Here is a 19,978-nt window from a genome sequence, read left to right as displayed (position 1 = left end):
CCATGTAGAATGAATAGGTTCTATTTGCAGCACTAAATTTATATTCTGACAGACACATGCAGGCTACTCAATCAAAGGAGCTCATTATTGAAGATAAACAGTGGGTATTAATAGTAAGCATGTCCATTTCATATTATGTATTATTCTGGCAGAAGAATATTTTCCCTTCCAAATTATAGCTGAAGTAATTAAAATTCAAGGCATTAATTATACATTAATGAAAACCAAACCATATTTCATACTTTTGTTTTGGCAGCATATGGGAAAATTCTGTCTCCTCAACCACTAGTGTGTTGGTTCAATGACAAATTATATAATCTCTAAAGCTAAATAGAATTGTTCCAGTGAATTAAGTTTGTCTGTGAAGGAACATATACAGTGTGTGAGGAGTAGGGGAAAAAAAGAGAGCAGTAGTTTAAAGCATTTCACCCAAATGCCACAATCGTTAGAGTTTATGAATGTGAATGAGCTTTTTTTGCTCTTTCCTGTGCAGCTTTGTGCAATCCATTGCTTTAACTGAGAGGAATGTGTATGCTAATGGCACAATAACCTTTTAATTTAGATTTCCCTAGAAGACAGCAATGCTGAGAGGTGTTTAATTCTCTGAAGGAGGAAGAGTGAAACCACTGTTCAGAAAAAGACCTAGCTAGACCCATTTTTGCTATTGCTATTTAATGCACCTTTGAAATAAAAAAGGCATTTCTTTTGCTACATTGTTTTATGTTTTAATTTTAAAACAGAAGAATTTAAATCCAGAGGCATAGGTCTGTCAAATTTAGCATCTGCCTTCTTATGAGATTATCCGTAAAATGTTATTTTTGTATCATTCTGAGCATTCATTTGTTAAGGATTTCCCCCCTGAATTTAAAAAGCCATAAATTGCAGGGATTACTTATAAATTCAAAACCTTTTGGCTGGTCTGGGAGCTCTTCTGCTGGGCCCAACTCATGCTGCCTGCTCTGGGCTTACAGACCAGGCACTCTTAGTACTGTTAAGTCAGATCCCAGCACAAGCAGGTGGTGGCTCCAGGCACCAGTGCACCAAGCGCGTTCCTGGGGCGGCAAGCCACAGGGGGTGGCCTGCCGGTCGCCGTGAGCTTCCGCGGCAATTCAGCGGCGGGTACGCTGAAGCCGCAGGACCGGTGGCCCTCCCACAGGCATGCCGCCGAAGCCGCCTGACTGCCGTGCTCAGAGCGGCAAAATACATAGAGCCGCCCCTGAACACAAGGGAGGTGAAAATAGTGTCAGGGATACCCAGTAGACAGGCATTTGCTGCTGCTATGATGTGCCCTGGTGTTTCCCAATTCCAGGTTCCAAAAATGACTTTAGCTGCCAGGATATGAAGTGGCCATTGGCATGGATCTTCCTCCCAAAGGCTGTCAGTCCAAGTAAGGTGGTCTTTGTAGTGGTTGTGATAAAGGGGCATTACAACTCCTTGCTGTTTTAAGCAAAAGACAACCGATTATTCAAGCCTTTTAGTTATATCAAAGAACTATGTCTCCTTACCATGGCTCCTTTTGAGCCCTTCTAGTACAGGCTGAGGGAGATTACATGGGCATAGGCCACTGAAAATCATAGGCCTAGAGTGCAGTATTTAATGTCTGGTTCCTGATAGTTTTATATCAGGAGTGCAGGGTTCTGGCAGGTAATGACCCTGATCTTTGATTTGTGCTGTTAATTTTGAGGCCAGCAGTTACTAAAGTTGCCACCATCTGTAGAGAGTGTGTTTGCATGCTTGCAGGAGACTTTGGATGACAATGTGGCTCAGATTTTCAAACATACACATGCAAAATGGTGTGCAAAATACCCAATGTGTATGCAGCCGTGACTTGCATATGTGCATTAGGCACAGATCAAGCCATGCATGGACATGTTTGAAAACCTGGGGCTTCAAATGATGTGGCCAAATTGTTTGCATTTGGCTTCTCTCTCTAGCAGTTCTTAGAAGTCAGTTCTAGAATGTAGCTAAAGTGGAATTGATACTAGTGTACACATTACCTTACTTGGTCTGACACTAAAGTTTCCAGGACCAATTTGCTGTGGTTAACTTGATTATTGATACAGATTATGTTTTACAAGTTAGCTGAAGATCTCGTGGCCAATATGACAACCACGGGATTGTCACGTGGGATTATTGGCTGTATTCAGACATCTGGCCACACTACTATTCAACCTAGTCATAGTAGTTTAATTCAACTAATGTAGCTTCTCTTAATTTAAAGTTATTTGCAAACAGGCTTTGTTTTTATTACTGATTTGTTTATTTGCCATAGCCTGAATTTGAGAATATATTGGAGATTTTAGAATATGATGCATCTGGTGGAGGAGAGCCTGTGAAAAGGGTCTTGAAGTGGATGGAGGAAAGCTATAAGCTAAGTGCTGTGTTTTTCCATTATTGTTCAGCACACAGAGATCTGATTTTTGTCAGCTCCAGCAGGGCCTAATATGTGCACCAACTTTAATGAAGTCTGGCCTATAGCCACAGGTGCACCAGAGGGAGAGTATGAATCTGAATTAGACCAGGAATCATAGTGCAGTTGAGCTTTTGGGATAAAGAATTAGTCACACTAGTATGGATTCTGGGAAAAGGATTATTGTGCTATTTGTCAGGGATTGCTAAATGCATTCTTCCCTGTTAAAAATTTCAGGTTGGCTAGTCAAGCAGTTTTATTTATGATGATAAATATAACATATATATATATATATATATGTGTGTGTGATGATCTGAAGAATCTGTCTATATACAGTTTAAGAATTCCGTTTCATATTGGGGAATCCTACATGTGTGTTTGTCAGACAGAAAATTCCATTTGGAATGTATGGGCCTTGTTGCCTTCTCTTGTCTTTTTACCTCTGTATTGCACTGAAATTCCAAGGGTTCCTGAGGAAAGACTCAATGGAGAGTCGTTAACCTGAATGGCTCCTATTGAAATGGGAGCACGTGGGACAATGGGATGGCTAAAGGCTAGGGTAAACCATTGTTCTCAAACTTCCCTTCAGGGCCTGGGGTGTAAAGCAGTGGAAATTGGTACAGTCCTTTAAAAACACAAAGACTGTGAATATGTAGAGGTGACTCACAAAAAGTTCGGGAAGAAGAAAGAGAGAGAGAGGGACATGCTTTCATAGCAGGGGCTCTTGTTCAACTGTGGAACGAGCCAAAAAGAAGGAAATCGACTATACGAGAGAGATCCTTCATGATTCAAAGCAGCAGCCATGTGCAGGAAGGGGATCCTAGACTCCTTATCACTGAGAAGTATTGTCCGGACTAAGGGAAGCGTACAGGGTTTTAATATTTGTCTGTATCTGTATCTTTTGTGATACGTAAAGACTAAGTATGTTTAGAAACCATTGCCAAGCCTACATGTCTGTCTCCTTCAACTATCACATGTCCCAGAAGAGGTAAAACTGTAGACTCTGAGCTCTCACAAGGATGGAGTTCTGGGAAAGAGTGGGTTTAAGCTACTGGAGCAGATAGTTGTCCGGACTGCTCCTGGGAGCCTAATGCAGCTGGACTGGGAGATCCCATTTCTGTGGAGGGGTACGAGATAGTCTGTACCAAGGAAGAGTGTCAGAGGAATTGGAACCAGCAAGAGTCTGGAGCGTACTGAGACCCAGAGAAGCCTAGAGAACATGGGGCCAGTATGGCAGGACATAAACACAGCAGTCCGGTGAGGATCCTGCCGAGGGAGCTGTGTGACATCATTGTATACATATTATGTTTGTTGTGATTTTTGATATACTGTCAGTATAACACTATTATAATACCATTACAGAGGGAATTAAACTCTGGTCCTATTTGGGTACAGTCACACTGTTGTGATGCATAGGTTTGTGTGGATCTAATCAAGAGGAAACCTATACAAATAGACAATATGGTGTGTCACAAAGGACATGTAAAAAGCAACAGAGGGTCCTGTGGCACCTTTAAGACTAACAGAAGTATTGGGAGCATAAGCTTTCGTGGGTAAGAACCTCACTTCTTGCATCTGAAGAAGTGAGGTTCTTACCCACGAAAGCTTATGCTCCCAATACTTCTGTTAGTCTTAAAGGTGCCACAGGACCCTCTGTTGCTTTTTACAGATTCAGACTAACACGGCTACCCCTTTGATACTTGACACAAAGGACATGGAATCCTTTACTCATCATATAAAGTTTTTCTCTGTAGTTTTCTGAAGACTCTCAATTATTTTTTGTTTTTCACACTGAAGTTTACTGAATTCATTTTGACATATACCTTTTCAAATAAACTGATGAGCTATCTAAGTAAAGATTATTTTTATTAGCTTGGTATATATACTCTATCTCATAACCTTTGAATTCAAAAAATGATGCTTTGGAACCTGATGGGTTTTGTCTGTGGTACTGCATCAACAAGCCATGCTGTTCTAATCATTTGACTCAATGTTTCTATATAAAGAACTAACATGCTCAGTAACAATTGTTTCTTTTGGTTCTAGTTTGAATATGGAACTGACATATTCTAAATCCTGCCTTCCACACACAGCCAAGAAGTTCAGTGGCTTAGAAAGAACAAGAGATGTACAAAAACATATATCAGTTTTATTTGTCTGGCAATTCGTACTTTGACATGTGACTTATAAGGTGCCATGGGATTACCAGGTGTCTGTTTGCTTTCCTCAGATTGCCAACATGATCAATTTCTTCCATGTTAGCAGGGGCTGGGAGCAAGGTGAAGATAGCCTGTCAGTCCTCTGGGGCTTGGTCTACACTACAAAGTTAGGTCAACATAAGGCAGTTTACATCAACCTAAATACGAAGGTGTCTGCACTACAGTGTCTTTCACACCGCTTTAACTCACCCACTGTGCCGACCTAATAAAACCACATCAAGGAGAGGTGTAATGCTTAGGTCAATGTAGTTAGGGCGATGCAGTAAGACATTGCATTGCTTATGTTGACCTAAGTAGTCTCCAGGAGGGGTCCAGCAATGCTCCACCATGACCACTCTTGTCAGTTTTGAACTCTGCTGCCCGGCAGCCAGCTACATCGTTAAATGCCTGTCCCCTTTTATAGTCCCAGGAATTTTTGAAATTGCTCTTCCTGTTTGCTTGGTGTGGAAAGCAAACATAGCAACTGCCCAGCTGACTATACCAGTTCCATACAGCAAATGCCTGGAGTACATGGGAGGTGGTGGGTCTCCTGGGGCTGTGGGGAGTGGTGAGAGGCTGAGAAGTCACAGCTCTGATCTAGCCATAGGAACTTCGACATCTGCGACCAGGTCGCTCAGGGTGTGGAGGAGAAAAGGTACACAGGGATACACAACAGTGCCACGTGAAAATCAAGGAGCTCTGGCAGGTGTACCAAAAGGCAAGAGAGGCAAATATTTACTCTGGTGCAGAACTGCAGACATGCTGCTTCTACCAGTAGATGCATGCCATCCTTGGCGGCGGCCCATCTCCAATGACAAGTGCCCTGTGGATACTTCAGGGGAGCTGGAGTCACACACCACTGCAGTGAACCCTAAGGACAGGGCCATCCCTAGCCATTTTGGTGTCCTATGCAGCTCCCCCGTGGGGGGGGGCAGGAGGAGGCTTGGGAGGCAGGGGGGAAACTGCCCCCCAGCACGAGATGGCAGAGTAGAGTGGGCTGGGGCCAGGTCACTCCACTTCCCACCACCCAGTGAGTGCAGGGCAGGCCCGACCTCTCCTACAGTCCTCAGGGGAAGGGGTGAAGTGGGGGGCGGGGCTGGGGTGGAGCAGGGGCAGGGCCATGGGAAGAGACAGAGCAGGGGCTGGAGGAGCAGGCAGCTGCATATTTTGCGTATGGGTAAGGATGGCCCTGCCTAAAGATGAGGTGCTGGAGGAGGAGGAGGAGGAAGAGTATGTGGGACAGGTGACAGGGGCTCCAGTAGCATGGTGAGCCAGGACCTGCTTTTGACCCCTGACTAGTCAAATCACTCCCAGCAGTCCAACACTGACAAGCCTGATGCAGGGGAGGGAACCTGTGGTTTGCTTCAGTATTGCAGGGAGAAATCTCCTCATGTACTTTTTTTTTTTTAAATCAGGCTAGAAGAGGTAGTGAAATAACCAGTAAAGGTACAGTTGCTATCTGCTTCTCATTCCCCTGTATAGCTATGCAGAGGGGGACCTGCGGAACAGTTTTTTTATGGGGTGTCTCGTGAATCCTCCATAGAGATCTCTAGGACATTTTCCTGGAGGTAATCTGCAATCCTCTGCCAAAGGTTTCTTGGGAGGATTGCCTTGTTTCTTCCCCCGTGGTAGGATACTTTGCCACGCCATTCAGCAATTAGTTCAGCAAGCACCATTGCCACGCACAGGCTAGCAGCGTACCGACCTGGTCTGCAGCCAAATGAATACAGGAGCTGTTCCCTTTCAGCCTCAGTTATCCTCATGAGTGAGGCTAAAATCACCACAGCCTGTGGAGAACTGTGCCAGCATTTAGTTCAGTTGCACTATCCACTTGTACTGATGCCCAAGTGCTACCCCCACCTTATTGTCCAAACTTGGCCCCTGACCTCCAGGCCATACACACTATGGGACTGGGACTGCCACCATTCTCTCTAAATCACAATGGGAAGTGAAAATGTTGTGCTTGTAACTTCTGTGGATCAAGGGAAGTGAATGCACTCACAATAGTATCTCTGTCCCTTCCACATTCCACATATCTACTGGGGCCACAGCATTGCTCCAGGCACTCCACCAGGGGGGAGACCACGCAAAATTACAGCTGCACATACACCCAGGTGTGAGAGCCTTATTGGTGTCTGTGCTTGTGAATTCCCTGTTCTTTCTCCTTTAAAGATACTCTTCCCTGTATATATGAAGTTTACTTCAGCATTACATAGGTATGTTTGTATGGTTGGGGAATAAAAATCTATTTATGGAAACTGAATTTGTTTATTAGTCTCCAACGTATGCTGGCTGCTGCTAACATTGACAGACAATAGCAATAGGTGCATTTGCATTGTTATAGTAGTGCCCACATAGCAATCATTATGAAGTTTATAGTACACTCCAAAAAAAAAAAAAGAGCCAGGCTCAGCCCACAACAACACACACCACTGAGGCTTACTGTTAAAATGCTCCTTCAAAGCCCCCTTAAGCCAAATAGCTCCTCATTGAGCTCTTCTTATACCCTGGTTTCTGACTGCTCAAAATCAGCAGACAGCTGATCCACCTCCGTATTCCACCCCTGTGGAAACGTTTCCCCCTTTTGCGTCACAGTTATTATGAAGCACACAGCAGGCAGCTATTACCATGGGGATATTGTCCTCACTGAGGCCTAACATTCTGAGTATACAGCACCAGCAGCCTTCAAACAGGCAAAGGCACATTCACCAGTCATTCTGCACCTGCTGAGCCTGTTGTTGCAGTGCCAACAGTTGATGCTGTTGAGGTGGCTGGTGTATGGCTTCATGAGCCATGGGAGGAAGGGGTAGTCTGGCTCTCCCAGGGTCACTACTGGCATTTCCACATCCCCAATGGTAATCCTCAGGTCTGGAAAGAAAGGCTCTGCTTGCAGCTTTCTGCACAAACCTGTGTTCCTACAGGTACATGCGTCATGCACCTTCCCTGACCAGCCCGCATTGATGTCTATGAAACGACCCCAGTGATCCAGTAGTAATAGCATGGAAAAGTAACCCTTTCTGCTGATGTAATCCATCACTAGGTGGTCTGGGGCCAAAAAGGGGATGTGTGCCTGCTATTGCCCCACCGCAGTTCGAGAACCCCATTGCTGCAAAACCATCCACTATTTCCTGCACATTGTCCAGAGTCACAGTCCTTCGTAGCAGGATGTGACTAAGTGCCCTGCACATTTGCATCATAGCAACCCCCATGGTGAATTTCCCAGCTCCAAACTGATTCCCGGTTGATCTGTAGAAATCTGGTGGTGCCAGCTTTCATGCAGCAATTGCCACTCGCTTCTTCACCATGAGTGCAGCTCTCATTTTGGTGTTGCTGCACCAAAGGGCTGGGACAACCTCCACACACAGTTCTAAGAAGGTGGCCTTGCACATCTGAAAGTTCTGACACCAGTGCTTGTCACCCTATACCTGCTTAATGATGCAATCTCACCAGTCAGTGCTCGTTTCTTGTGCACAGAACTAGCCGTCCACCACGTGCAGCTGCTCCACAAATGCCATGGCACACAGCAAGGCAGCCTCCAAGGCACCATCATCAGACTCACAGCTCAGGAAATACTGCAGGATCAGATGCATTGTGTTTGTAATGCTCAGCGCAATATTGAAGAGCAGTACAGGATCCATGCTTTCTGACAGAGATGGTGGATGTGCAGGTTACAGAGGCTTTTGAAAAGCAACATGAAACATCCTACGATGCCCATGGAATGAGAGGATGGAGAAAACTGCATCATAGGATGCTGAACCTGCTCCCATGAGGCATTGCAAACCCTTCCTAAATCACCCTGCACTAAATAGTGGTGAGTTGCACAGTGGGATAGCTACCACTGATCAAGTGCTGCTACTTTGGACATGCAGTGGTGGCTTGTACGTTCACACAACTTAAATTGACTTAATTGTGTAGTGTAGACAAGTCCTGGGATAAAGGGATTATTCCTAAATCCAGCTCTATCCCACAAAAATCTTTTAACTGAGACCTTGTTATAAAATACCCCACTATCATCATTGTCATATATTACCACATTTGAAAATCAGATATCAGTGTAAAAAAAAAAATTGTTCACATAACATTCGGTGGGGGAGCGGTGGGGGAATACACATTTTCTCGCCGCTATTCCATTCTGCCCTGGCTTAGAGTGCAGTTAGTGAACATTTTGTGCTGTTAAAACTCCCTTCTGTCAGGCAAACTGTTCCTCGAAGGCTCTTATTGTTATCATAGATGAATTCTATCCCATTTAAATATTGCTTGGACTGCAAACCACCTCCTATATGCAGATACTGTACTGCCTGAAAGAGATTTGTAGGAGACAAACTTCTATTCCAATGCAATGAAAATGTTGGCATAAGCTGCTACACACAAATGAGATGTTTACAAAAATGGAATAGTATGCCATATGTGAGGCCATTTATTTTATACACACCTTTTTTTCTACCTCTTTTCACACACACAAATCAAGGGAAATGGATCTTGTAATAAACGAAACTATTAAGGGGAAAAACTACCCACCTGTCTTTATTTTGAAGCAATAAAAATGTACTTGTTAGGTTTTCATCTAATGGGCCAGTCTAGTGAAGTCTAGTATGGCCTCAGCTCCCATCAGTCAATGGGAGTTGAGGTTGCTTGGCATCTCCTTTACTGCATGTTAGATCAAAATAGTCTGAGTAAACGTAAGTTATTTTATAGGCTAGTGTAAAACAAAATCCACCTCACAAGTAGCATACCTTCCTACACTACCACTCGTATACTGTGGAAGAGGGCCTCTTCCCTTATCTTTTTAATAGTATGATGTCTATCCTGTATGTAAGCTCTAGTATTTATTACAAATCTACAACATCTTTATTGTTTTTTGAGGTGGATCGCTAGTGGGGAGATTGGCATTGGATGTTTGTTTTATTTTTTACTAATATTTTATTAATTGAACAGATAAAATGAAAATTTGATTGAAACTCTGCCCAGTTTACCCATCTATAAACTGTCTGTAAAGCATTGCATTACATAAACTGACAGAAGTGTTACATAAACTGTAAAAAGCCTGGAGATGATGGATGAAACGGCCCTTCTTTATATAAAGTCAAATTATTACTATAAAAGGATTTTCCCTTTAAAAATCAACTTGTGCAGCTGCCTGCTGGTATTCTCAACTCTGTCTCAGAGCACTGAAGAGCTTTTTCTTTCTCATTTACCTCAATAAGGGCAGTATGTTCATTTTGCTTCAGGTAATACTGTGAAAGAATTTCCAAACTAAGTATACAGTGAAATCTTTGAGTGAAATGGTCAAATCTTCAACTAAAATTGTTTTTAAAAATTCTATACTTAAATATGTCTCTATTGTTCACTATTTGCAAATAAAGTATTCAGTTAAAACCCCACACTCCACTGAAAACTTAGTGGCGATAAAATTTGAATAGACAGGCTAGTAACAAAACAATGGTCAATTTGATTTCAAAAAGCTTTCTATCAGGTCCATTAATAATAACGAATTGTCACCAGGGCCTGCTATTATTAACATTCAAGACTTCCTAATATTTTGCTATTTGCAAGTGTGTGTATCAATAGCAAGCCCTAAAAGTCTCATACCATAATTGTATCAACCAACACGTTATTTCATGACTATTCAATTGAATTGACTAAAATAATCTATTTTCTCGTGTAATTTTTTTTTTTAAGCAGATAAAACAGAGAGAGAGAGGGACAGATTAGACAGCAAAGAGCAATGGAAAACAAGACATTTGTAACTGAAAAGCCAAAACCACTGCTTTATAACAACTGAAAGTAATTAAATGGCTTTAAATAAAACAGCAATTTCCACTGCATTATCCTGTGAGATAGTGGTAGAACAGTAAGAGAGGAAAAGTAGGGAAGTAAATAAAACTAGAACTACTACTGTCACTCAGGCAGAACAAGGAAGACACAATGTTTTCTAATATTTATAATTTTCTGTGATGCTCCACGTACTACCCACTTTTCATTATTGTTTCATGAAGACAGGGAAGGGGTGAAAGAGGCCTCTTATGCTAAGACTGACTTACTATTACTACCATTGCTACTCCAGCACAAATCCTCCCAAAGTTCCATGCTGCTGTCACGGTGATTCATTGTATTTGATTTTTCAAATGAATTCTAAATGCTAAATTTCCATGATTCATTTGCTTCTCTCAGCTTTAGTCACTTGAAACTTAGTAAGTGATTAATATCTTATCTTATTCTATAGTACATGCAGTATTTCTTTCCCTGAATAGTCAGGTATTTTATACTACGATCCTCTGTTAAATGTAGATAATATCGCTCTTGACAAGAGTATCTGTTGCAGGTATTTTATATGCATAGGGGAAAAATATCCAAGCTGGATTCATTGTTAAAGAATACCATCCCAGTTTTTCAGTTTCCATCTGGGATACTAATGTGATATGCTCAAATTATAATTTTTCATTCATCAGGCTGTTGAACTATCTACAAAATGTTGATATATCAACTTAAACAATTACTGAAAATAGTATTCAAGATAAATTGGACAGACCTAAATACTAAATCAGTCATTTCCTGAAGGCTTTTCTCTTCTATCTTACTACATATCTAAGTGGGAAGAAATGCCTATTATCTCAAAGTTTCTGGAGAAATGCCTATCCTCTTTATTCATTTTTGTCACTCCATTGTTTGAAATATATTAAATTCTTTCTTCCTTTTCAGTAATCCTACCTTTCCCTGGGATCCCATTAGAACTCTCAAACTGTATTTGGGATGCCTCGGTAGGAGGAGGCCCCCAAGTTAAAACAATGGGGTTGGTGGACAGTAGGTGACCTGATTCATAAGTCATATTGAACCAATTTTACTGCATAATGGTGGTATTCATACTAAATTATTTTTACATTGATAGTGTGCCCAATGCTTTACAGTACATACAATTTGTTCCCCCCATCCTTTATCTGTGTTTTCTGTTTAAACTGAAAATACTTCAGGAGAGGGACTATCTTGGTGCAGTGCATAACACGAGACCCCATTTTCATCTGGCCCATAGGTGGTATTGTAATACAAATAATAGCCAAACTGACACATAGTTATATGGCCCTAAGTATATAACCTAATTTTCCTGAAGTAAGGAAAGGGGCTTTCAGTTTTCAGTGCTGTCAATTTGTCCCCTAACTTTCACAGGCACAGACCCCCCATTTCTCCACTACGTAGATGGCAATCCGATCTACCAAGGGTGGTAGTTGTGCTAGTGATTAATATTAATTGTCTTAATGGAGAAATTGAGAGCATATATCACAAACAACTGAATTAAGTGTCAAATCTTCAGAATCACATAAAAACAAATGTGTGCCCAATTACAGAAACTGCACATACAGTTATAGAAATTATACATGCAAAATATGTGCACTCAGTTTTTAGGATTTGGGTGTGCAAAAAGTCTTAATTGCAAATACTTACTTTAGTTGGTCTCAGTCCTGAAAATGTTTGTCTAGATGAGTGTCCCTTTGCAATCAAATTAACTTCTCTATCTGTGAAAGGAGTATTCACATAAGCAACAATCTTGATGCAGTTGTTTTCATGATTACCCTTTGATAGTACTAATTTTGATGGGTTGCCCACCTTTAAGGTACCACCTGATGTGCTGGGATACTACTGAGCCCACCTGTTCCCCTGTCTGGGCCCCCTTTACCCTGTCTTACTGAGCCAGGCTCTTAAGCGTCTTCTAGTACACACACAGGCAGGTCCACATCCAGCTTCAAAAAGACACAGGCACTGAGATCAGCTCTGGGAAGATTTAGCTTAAGGGACTTGCCCCAGCACTCAGGTGCCCACCTCCCTTGAAGTGCAAACCCAAAGATATATTGTCTTGCACGGTATAGAAAGACATGCACACCTCAAGCTCATCAAAATTCGCCCTCTCCCTCAATGTGAAAAGAGAGATGCACAACTTCTTGCCTCCCATTAGAAATTGCACAAAATGAGTTTGATAATAAACAAAACAAATGTATTAACAATAAAAGGCAGATTTTAAGGGATAGCAAACAGAACAAAGCAGATTACTGGGCAAATTAAACAAAATATGGATACTAAGTTTAAGATCTTAAATAAACTGGTTTCAAGAAGTAATTTCTCACCCTAAATGTTATTTTAGGCAAGTTGCAGAGTTTCTGTAGCTTGGAGTTATTTCTTCTTATAGACTAGACCCCTGTCTCAGTTTGGACTCACCCCTGTTTTACTCTCAGGTTACTTCCTTCGTCCCTTCAGGTACTTTCAGCAGTCTTTCTTCTTGGGTAGGCAATAGAGGAGAGTCCAGATTAACCCCCTCTCCCCATCCTTAAAAAGAATTTACTTAAGGCGGGGAACCTTTGTTTGATCCTGTAGTAGATTTGGGCCGAGGTTTGGCCCTCAGCGGGGCTGTGGGGTGTCCCACCGCCTCGCTCTGGTCCGGCGGTAGTCCGGGGCAACAGGCACACAGTTAGAGGCTCAGGCCCATAAGCAGGGGCTGAGTCCAGAGGTCCGAAACCCAGGCCCTTAAGCAAGGGCTGAGGCAAAGTCTATAGCAGCCCAGGCCCTAAATCAGGGCGGGCAGCAAGCAAACAGTAAGTCAGAGACCCAGGCCCTTAAGCAGGGGTTGGATCAGTTTGTGATAGCCCAGGCCCCAGGTCAGGGCGGGGCAGCAAGCAAACAGTTAGTCAGGTACCCAGGCCTTTAAGCAGGGTCTGGGTCAATTTGTGGCAGCCCCCAGCCTCTCTAGGCCAGGGAAAAAGGGGGGAGTGGATGGCAGAGGGGACGCAGGCCCTCCCACTCCACTGCGTCCCAGCCCGGGGCCCTAGCAGCGATGGAAACTCGCTGCTGTCAGTGGGGATCCCGGCCACAACACACTGACATCGGCTCTGGCAGTGCAGCAGCCAGACTGGGGTCGGCTGCCCCCGGGCTACTTCCACACTCCCCCTCGTATGGTACCTGGGCCGTCTTGGTGTCGTTGGTGCTCTCCACCAGCATTGGCTCCTCTGGGTAGGTGGCGAAGAAAGGGCAGGCTCGGCTCATCCTCAGGGTAGCTGGTACGGGGCAGGCTTGGCCAGTCCTCCTCGGGGTAGCTGGCAAGAGGTAGGCTCGATCGGCCCGCTGACTCAGCAGGCCGGTCGTGGCCTGTGGATGTTTCCCAAGCGGGAGCTCGGCCACGGACGTCTGCTCTCTCCGCCGGCCTGGGCTCCACTGAGCTGTGCAGGCGAGCTTTTATACTTCCGGGTCGGGGCCGTGACCTTAGAGGGGCAGGCGCCGGACCCAGTGGCTCCGCCCACATTGGGATTAGGGGAGGTTCGGCCCTCAGCGGGGCTGTGGGATGTCCCACCACCTTGCTACATACACACCCCCCCTCAAGGCTGGTTCCCGTCCCTCGGGGCCAGACCCATCTAACTCTCCCATGCGGGACAAGAAGTCCACGTTCGTGTGGTCCTTACCGGCCCTATGGCGGATGGTATAAGCATAGGGCTGTAATGCCAGGTACCACCGCGTTAACCGCATATTATTGTTCTTCATTTGGGCCAACCACCGAAGCGCGGCGTGGTCCATGACTAGTATGAAGGGGGCCCCTAGGTTGTAATAACGCAGGGCGTCACAGGCCCATTTCACCGCTAGGGCCTCCTTCTCTATTACCGTGTAGTGTCTCTCGCAGGAATAATTTTCGGCTGAGATATATAACGGGGTGCTCCTCCCCATCCACCTCCTGAGACAGGACCGCCCCTAGTCCTACCTCTGAGGCATCGGTCTGGAGGACGAATCCTCAGTCAAAGTCAGGGCTGTACAGGACTGGTTCGCGGCAGAGACAGTCTTTGAGGGCCCGGAAGGTGCTGTCACACTCCGGGGTCCATTCCACCCGTCTGGGACTGGTTTTGGTGAGGAGCTCTGTTAAGGGGGCTGCAATGGAGGCAAAATCAGGGATAAATCCGGTAATAGCCCGCCAGTCCCAGAAATTGGCGTACATGGCGCTTCGTAGTGGGTGGTGGGCATGCTGCTAGGGCTTGAACCTTTCCGACAAGTGGCTTCACTTGTCCTCCTCCAATCATGTAGCCTAGGTAGGTGGTCTTCTGCCACCCGATACGGCATTTCTTTGGGTTGGCGGTTAAGCCAGCGGCTCGTAGGGACCTCAGGACAGCCGCTACCCACTCCAGGTGGCTCTCCCATCGGTCGCTATAAATGATTACATCATCCAGGTATGCAGCCGCGTATTCCCGATGAGGAAGCAGGAGGCGGTCCATGAGCCGCTGGAACGTCGCGGGGGCACCATGGAGACCGAAGGGCATCCGGGTGAATTGGTAGAGGCCCGTGGCGGTGGTGAAAGCAGTTCTCCTGTGACGTGGGGTAGAGAGGAATCTGCCAATACCCTTTGCTTAGGTCAAAGGTCGTGAGGAAGCGGGCCTTGCCTAAACAGTCCAGCAGCTCATCTACCCGAGGCATGGGGTAGGGGTCAAACTTTGAGATGGAATTCACCCGGCGAAAATCGATGCAAAAGCGCTGTGTGCCATCCGGTTTAGGAACCAGGACTACTGCGCTGCGCCACTCACTTTGGGCTGGTTCAATGAAGCCCAGCTCTAGCATCGCTCGGACTTCCTCCTCGACGACCTGCCGCATACGATAGGGAAGGGGTCTTGTTGACTCTCGGATCACCACCCCTGGCTCCGTCTGAATGTTATGGTACACGAGGGTCGTGTAGCCCGGCTGGGTGGTGAACATCCTATGGAACGCCTGCAAGAGGCACCTGTCTGTTTCCGTTGCTCCACAGTCAAGGACTCTCCGAGCTGCGGTGTGCCGACATCCTCGGTCGGTGTAACCCGAGGCCCTAACTCGGGCTCTGGTGGACAGGGATTAATCAAGAGGCCTTCCCGCCAGGGTTTCAGGAGGTTGACGTGATATCACTGGGCTTTTTTCCGGTGGTTGGGCTGGTTGATCTCATAGATGACCATCCCAATCTTCCAGATCACCTCATATGGCCCCTGCCACCGTGCCAGTAGTTTGGACTCACTGGAGGGTAAGAGAAGGAGAACCCGGTCGCCAGGCTGGAACTCGCGGACTTGGGCCTCGCTGTTATATGTTTGGGCCTGAGCTTCCTGCGCGACTTTCAGATTCTCTCGAGCGAGAGTTCTGGCTTGTGCTAGGCGTCCCTGCAGCTGGAGGACATACTGGAGAAGGCCCTGAGTGGGTGACGGGGCTTGTTCCCAGGTCTCTCTCATGAGATCCAGCAGTCCCCTCGGACAACGGCTGTATAACAGCTCGAAGGGAGAGAATTTGGTGGAGGTTTGGGGTACCTCATGGACGGCCAGGAGCAATGGTGGGATCAACTGGTCCCATCGGCACAGGTCCTCAGGGAAGAACAGCATGTCTTTCAGGGTGCGGTTGAACCGCTCGACTAGGCCATCGGTTTGCGGGTGGTACACAGAGGTTCACAGCTGCTTAATCCCAAGGAGTCTGCAGACCTGCCGCAGCAGCCGGGAGGTGAAGTTGGTACCCTGGTTGGTGAGGATCTCCCAGGGCAGGCCCACGCGGGCAAAGACCTTGACGAGTTCATCGGCAATGGTCCTTGCGGTGATGCTCCAGAGCGGGACGGCCTCAGGAAAACGGGTCGCATAGTCCACTATGACCAGGATGTACAAAAACCCAGCCTAGTTCCTCGGGAGGGGTCCCACCAAGTCCATGGCTACCCACTCGAACGGGGTCTCCATAATGGGCATGGGGACTAGTGGGGCTGGGGCCGTCCGTGGGGGAGCAGCAAGCTGGCACTCCGGGCAGGAGCTACAATAGTTTCGCACCTCCTGGTGCACTCCAGGCCAGAAGAACCGGGACAGAATCCGTGCGAGGGTTTTCTCTTGACCCAGGTGCCCGGCTGCGGGGACGTCATGGGTGAGCTTCATCACTGCTCGTCGGTGGCACCGGGGCACCATCAGTTGTCTCTGGACCTCCCCAGTGCGGGCATCTCGGTCGACCCGATAGAGGCGGTCACACCGTAGCTCGAACCGGGGCCACCCCTTGGCCCGGGCGGGATCAATCAGCGCATCGTCTACCGCGGCCAACTGTTCATAGGCCCTGCTCAGGGTGGGATCCTCCCTCTGGTCTCGGCAGAAGTGCGTAGCGATCTGAGGGTCATCTGTCGGCATTAGTGGGAGGTCTTTAGGCCCTCCTTCCTGGCTCCGATGTCCCGCCTCTTCAGTTTCCTCAAGGGGGTCCTCGTGGCAATCCCCTTCCAAGGCGGGGGTGATATTGGGGCTCTCCTGCGCATGGGAGCCTAGGACGCCCGGGAACTCTGGCCAGACCCGCCCCAAGATCACGGGGTAAGCAAGTCGCGGGACCAGGCCCACAACCATGGTCCGCGTGACTCCGTCAACCGTCAGTGGGACTCGGGCACTGGCGTAAGGTCAAACGTCCCCATGGATGCATTGCAGGAGGATGTTCCCCAGCTGGGAGACTTCGGGGAAGCCCAGGCTTTGGCGGACTAGGGTTTGTCCACAGCCCGAGTCAACCAGGGCTCGGGTCTGGCAATTCCAACAACGACGGGCACGGTGACCTTGGCGGCCTGCAGGGGTCAGGCACGGTTCTCCCCAGCGCACACATGCCCAAAGCTGCAGTCCATCTCAGTGCAGTCGCGTTGGAGATGCCCACGCTTCCCACAGGAGAAACCCACAGGAGAAACAGGGCCTGATTTCTGGTCGCCCGGGTCGGGCTGAGCCCCGCACTTGGTTCCTAGGGGGACTCCGCGGGTCACGGCCAGTCTCGCTCTCGGGTCCCACAGGGGCAGGCCGAGGGGGACCCTCGGGACGTCGATACCGGGGCTCCTGACTCCCCGGGGGATTCCGTAGTTTGACTCGGGGGTTCACCCGTCTCTCGGGGTTGGGGCGATTAAGCCCCACATACCCAGCCCCACCGGGGTTTCCGCCGCCAGGAAGTCCTCTATGAGGGTGACGGCAGCCGCTACAGTTGGAGGCCAGTGGCGGAGGACCCAAGCCCTCCCCCGGGACAGGAGGATATGAATGAATTGTTCCAACAGAATTTGCTCGGTGAGCTCCTCGGGGTTCCACCTCTTGGGTTGCAACCATTGCCGACACAGGTCCCTCAGCTCCTGGGCCACCAACTGAGGCCAGGCGCCCGGGGTGTAGGACAGAGCCCGGAACCGCTGCCGGAAGGTTTCGGGGCTGATGTCTAAGGCATCTAAAATGGCCGCCTTTACTCGGGTATAATCTCTGGCCTCCTCCACAAATAAATCCCGGTAGACCGTTTGCGCCGTCCCTGTCAGGTATGGTGCCAGGAGGGTGGCCCACTGGTCTGGCGCCCACCCGGCAACGTGCGCGACTCTTTCGAAGGTCACCAGAAAGGCTTTGGGGTCATCCTGGGGTCCCATTTTGGTCAGTCTTACAGGCAGGGTGAATCGGGGACCCCCGTCCGGATCTCCCGGCTGAGGCCCTACGGGCCGGGCCATTGCCAACTGCTGTAAGCATTGTTGCTGGAACTCCCACTTTTGCACCGTCAAGTCCTGTATCAGCTGCTGCTTCTGGGCTCCCAGCTGCTGGACAAGCTGCTGGAGCTGTTGGAACTGGGTGGCCTGCTGCTGCTGTTGCTGCTGGAGCTGGGCCACCTGCTGTCGCTCCTGGCTCTCCGTCAGGAGCGTGAAGAGCTTGGTTATATCCATGTCTCCTGTGGGGGACCGCTCCCCCCCAGACCCCTTCTCACAGGGGTCAACGGCTCGTGCCCACATTTCTGGGCAAGAGGTCCCCACTTCTGGTAACACGTGTAGTAGATTTGGGCCGAGGTTCGGCCCTCAGCGGGGCTGTGGGGTGTCCCACCGCCTCGCTCTGGTCCGGCGGTAGTCCGGGGCAACAGGCACACAGTTAGGGGCTCAGGCCCATAAGCAGGGGCTGAGTCCAGAGGTGCAAAACCCAGGCCCTTAAGCAAGGGCTGAGGCAAAGTCTATAGCAGCCCAGGCCCTAAGTCAGGGCGGGCAGCAAGCAAACAGTTAGTCAGGTACCCAGGCCTTTAAGCAGGGTCTGGGTCAATTTGTGGCAGCCCCCAGCCTCTCTAGGCCAGGGAAAAAGGGGGGAGTCTGCCACCCAAGGAGTGGGTGGCAGGGGGGACGCAGGCCCTCCCACTCCACTGCGTCCCAGCCCGGGGCCCTAGCAGCGACGGAAACTCGCTGCTGTCAGTGGGGATCCTGGCCGCAACACACTGACATCAGCTCTGGCAATGCAGCAGCCAGACTGGGGTCGGCTGCCCCCGGGCTACTTCCACACTCCCTCTCGTATGGTACCTGGGCTGTCTTGGTGTCGTCGGTGCTCTCCACCAGCATTGACTCCTCTGGATAGGTAGTGAAGGGCAGGCTCGGCTCATCCTCGGGGTACCTAGCACGAGGCAGGCTTGGCCAGTCCTCCTCGGGGTACCTGGCACGGGGCAGGCTTGGCCAGTCCTCGGGGTACCTGGCACGGAGCAGGCTCAACCGGCCCGGTGACTCAGCAGGCCGGTCGCGGCCTGTGGCTGTTTCCCAAGCGGGAGCTCGACCACGGACGTCTGCTCTCTCCGCTGGCCTGGGCTCCGCTGAGCTCTGCAGGCAAGCTTTTATACTTTCAGGTCGGGGCTGTGACCTCGGAGGGGCGGGTGCCGGACCCGGTGGCTCCGCCCACGTTGGGATTAGGGGAGGTTCAGCCCTCAGCGGGGCTGTGGGATGTCCCACCACCTTGCTACACATCCCCATTCCCCTACAGAGGAAAAGTACCAACAATGTCCAAGGTGGTATTTTGTATCAGGTGATCTTATCACCTGACCTTGCAGTGTCAAAGCAACTATGAAACCAAGGCCTTGGCTACACTTGCGGATTCACAGCACTGCCGCGGCAGCGCTGTGAAGCACGAGTGTAGTCGCGCCACCAGCGCTGCGAGAGCTCTCTTACAGCGCTGCAAGTACTCCATCTCTCCGAGGGGAATAGCTTGCAGCACTGCAAGCGAGCGTGCAGCGCTGCAGGCGCTGATTACACTGGCTTCTTTACAGCGCTGCACTCGCTGCACTCGGGGGGGGGGGTGTTTTTTCACATCCCTGAGCGCAGCAAGTGCAGCGCTGTGAATTGCCAGTGTAGCCAAGGCCTAAGTTTATTTGCAGTGCCCACCATAAGGAACTCCAGGCAGATGGGAGATCCACATCTTCAAAGACTCATTGTCTTTTTCTAATGGCCCATTAAGGCTGATTGTTTACTGTCTGGTGGACGTTTCCCCAAGTACACACACAGTTGTAATTGTTACGTAGTCAATATTCCTAACTTCAGATACAGAAATGATACATGCATACAAATTGGATAATCACATTCAGTAAATCATAACCTTTCCAATGGTATCTTATATGAGCCATCTTGCATAAA

At 48.3% G+C, this 19,978-nt stretch overlaps 1 protein-coding gene across 1 annotated transcript in view; it reads right to left on the bottom strand.

The window, feature by feature from the left end:
• KLHL4 (kelch like family member 4) overlaps nucleotides 1–12,088 on the bottom strand; it is a 210,027-nt gene extending 197,939 nt beyond the window's left edge. The window contains exon 1 of the mRNA XM_054040751.1: nucleotides 12,046–12,088. The gene's annotated coding sequence lies outside the window, so the exon portion shown is untranslated. The remainder of the gene's footprint in view (nucleotides 1–12,045) is intronic.
• Nucleotides 12,089–19,978: the final 7,890 nt, after the last annotated feature.

This window comes from Malaclemys terrapin, chromosome 9 (genome assembly GCF_027887155.1).
Source record: "Malaclemys terrapin pileata isolate rMalTer1 chromosome 9, rMalTer1.hap1, whole genome shotgun sequence".
Taxonomy (NCBI): domain Eukaryota; kingdom Metazoa; phylum Chordata; order Testudines; family Emydidae; genus Malaclemys; species Malaclemys terrapin.
Note: the sequence above shows the minus strand (reverse complement) of the source record. Positions and strands in the feature narration are given on the sequence as shown.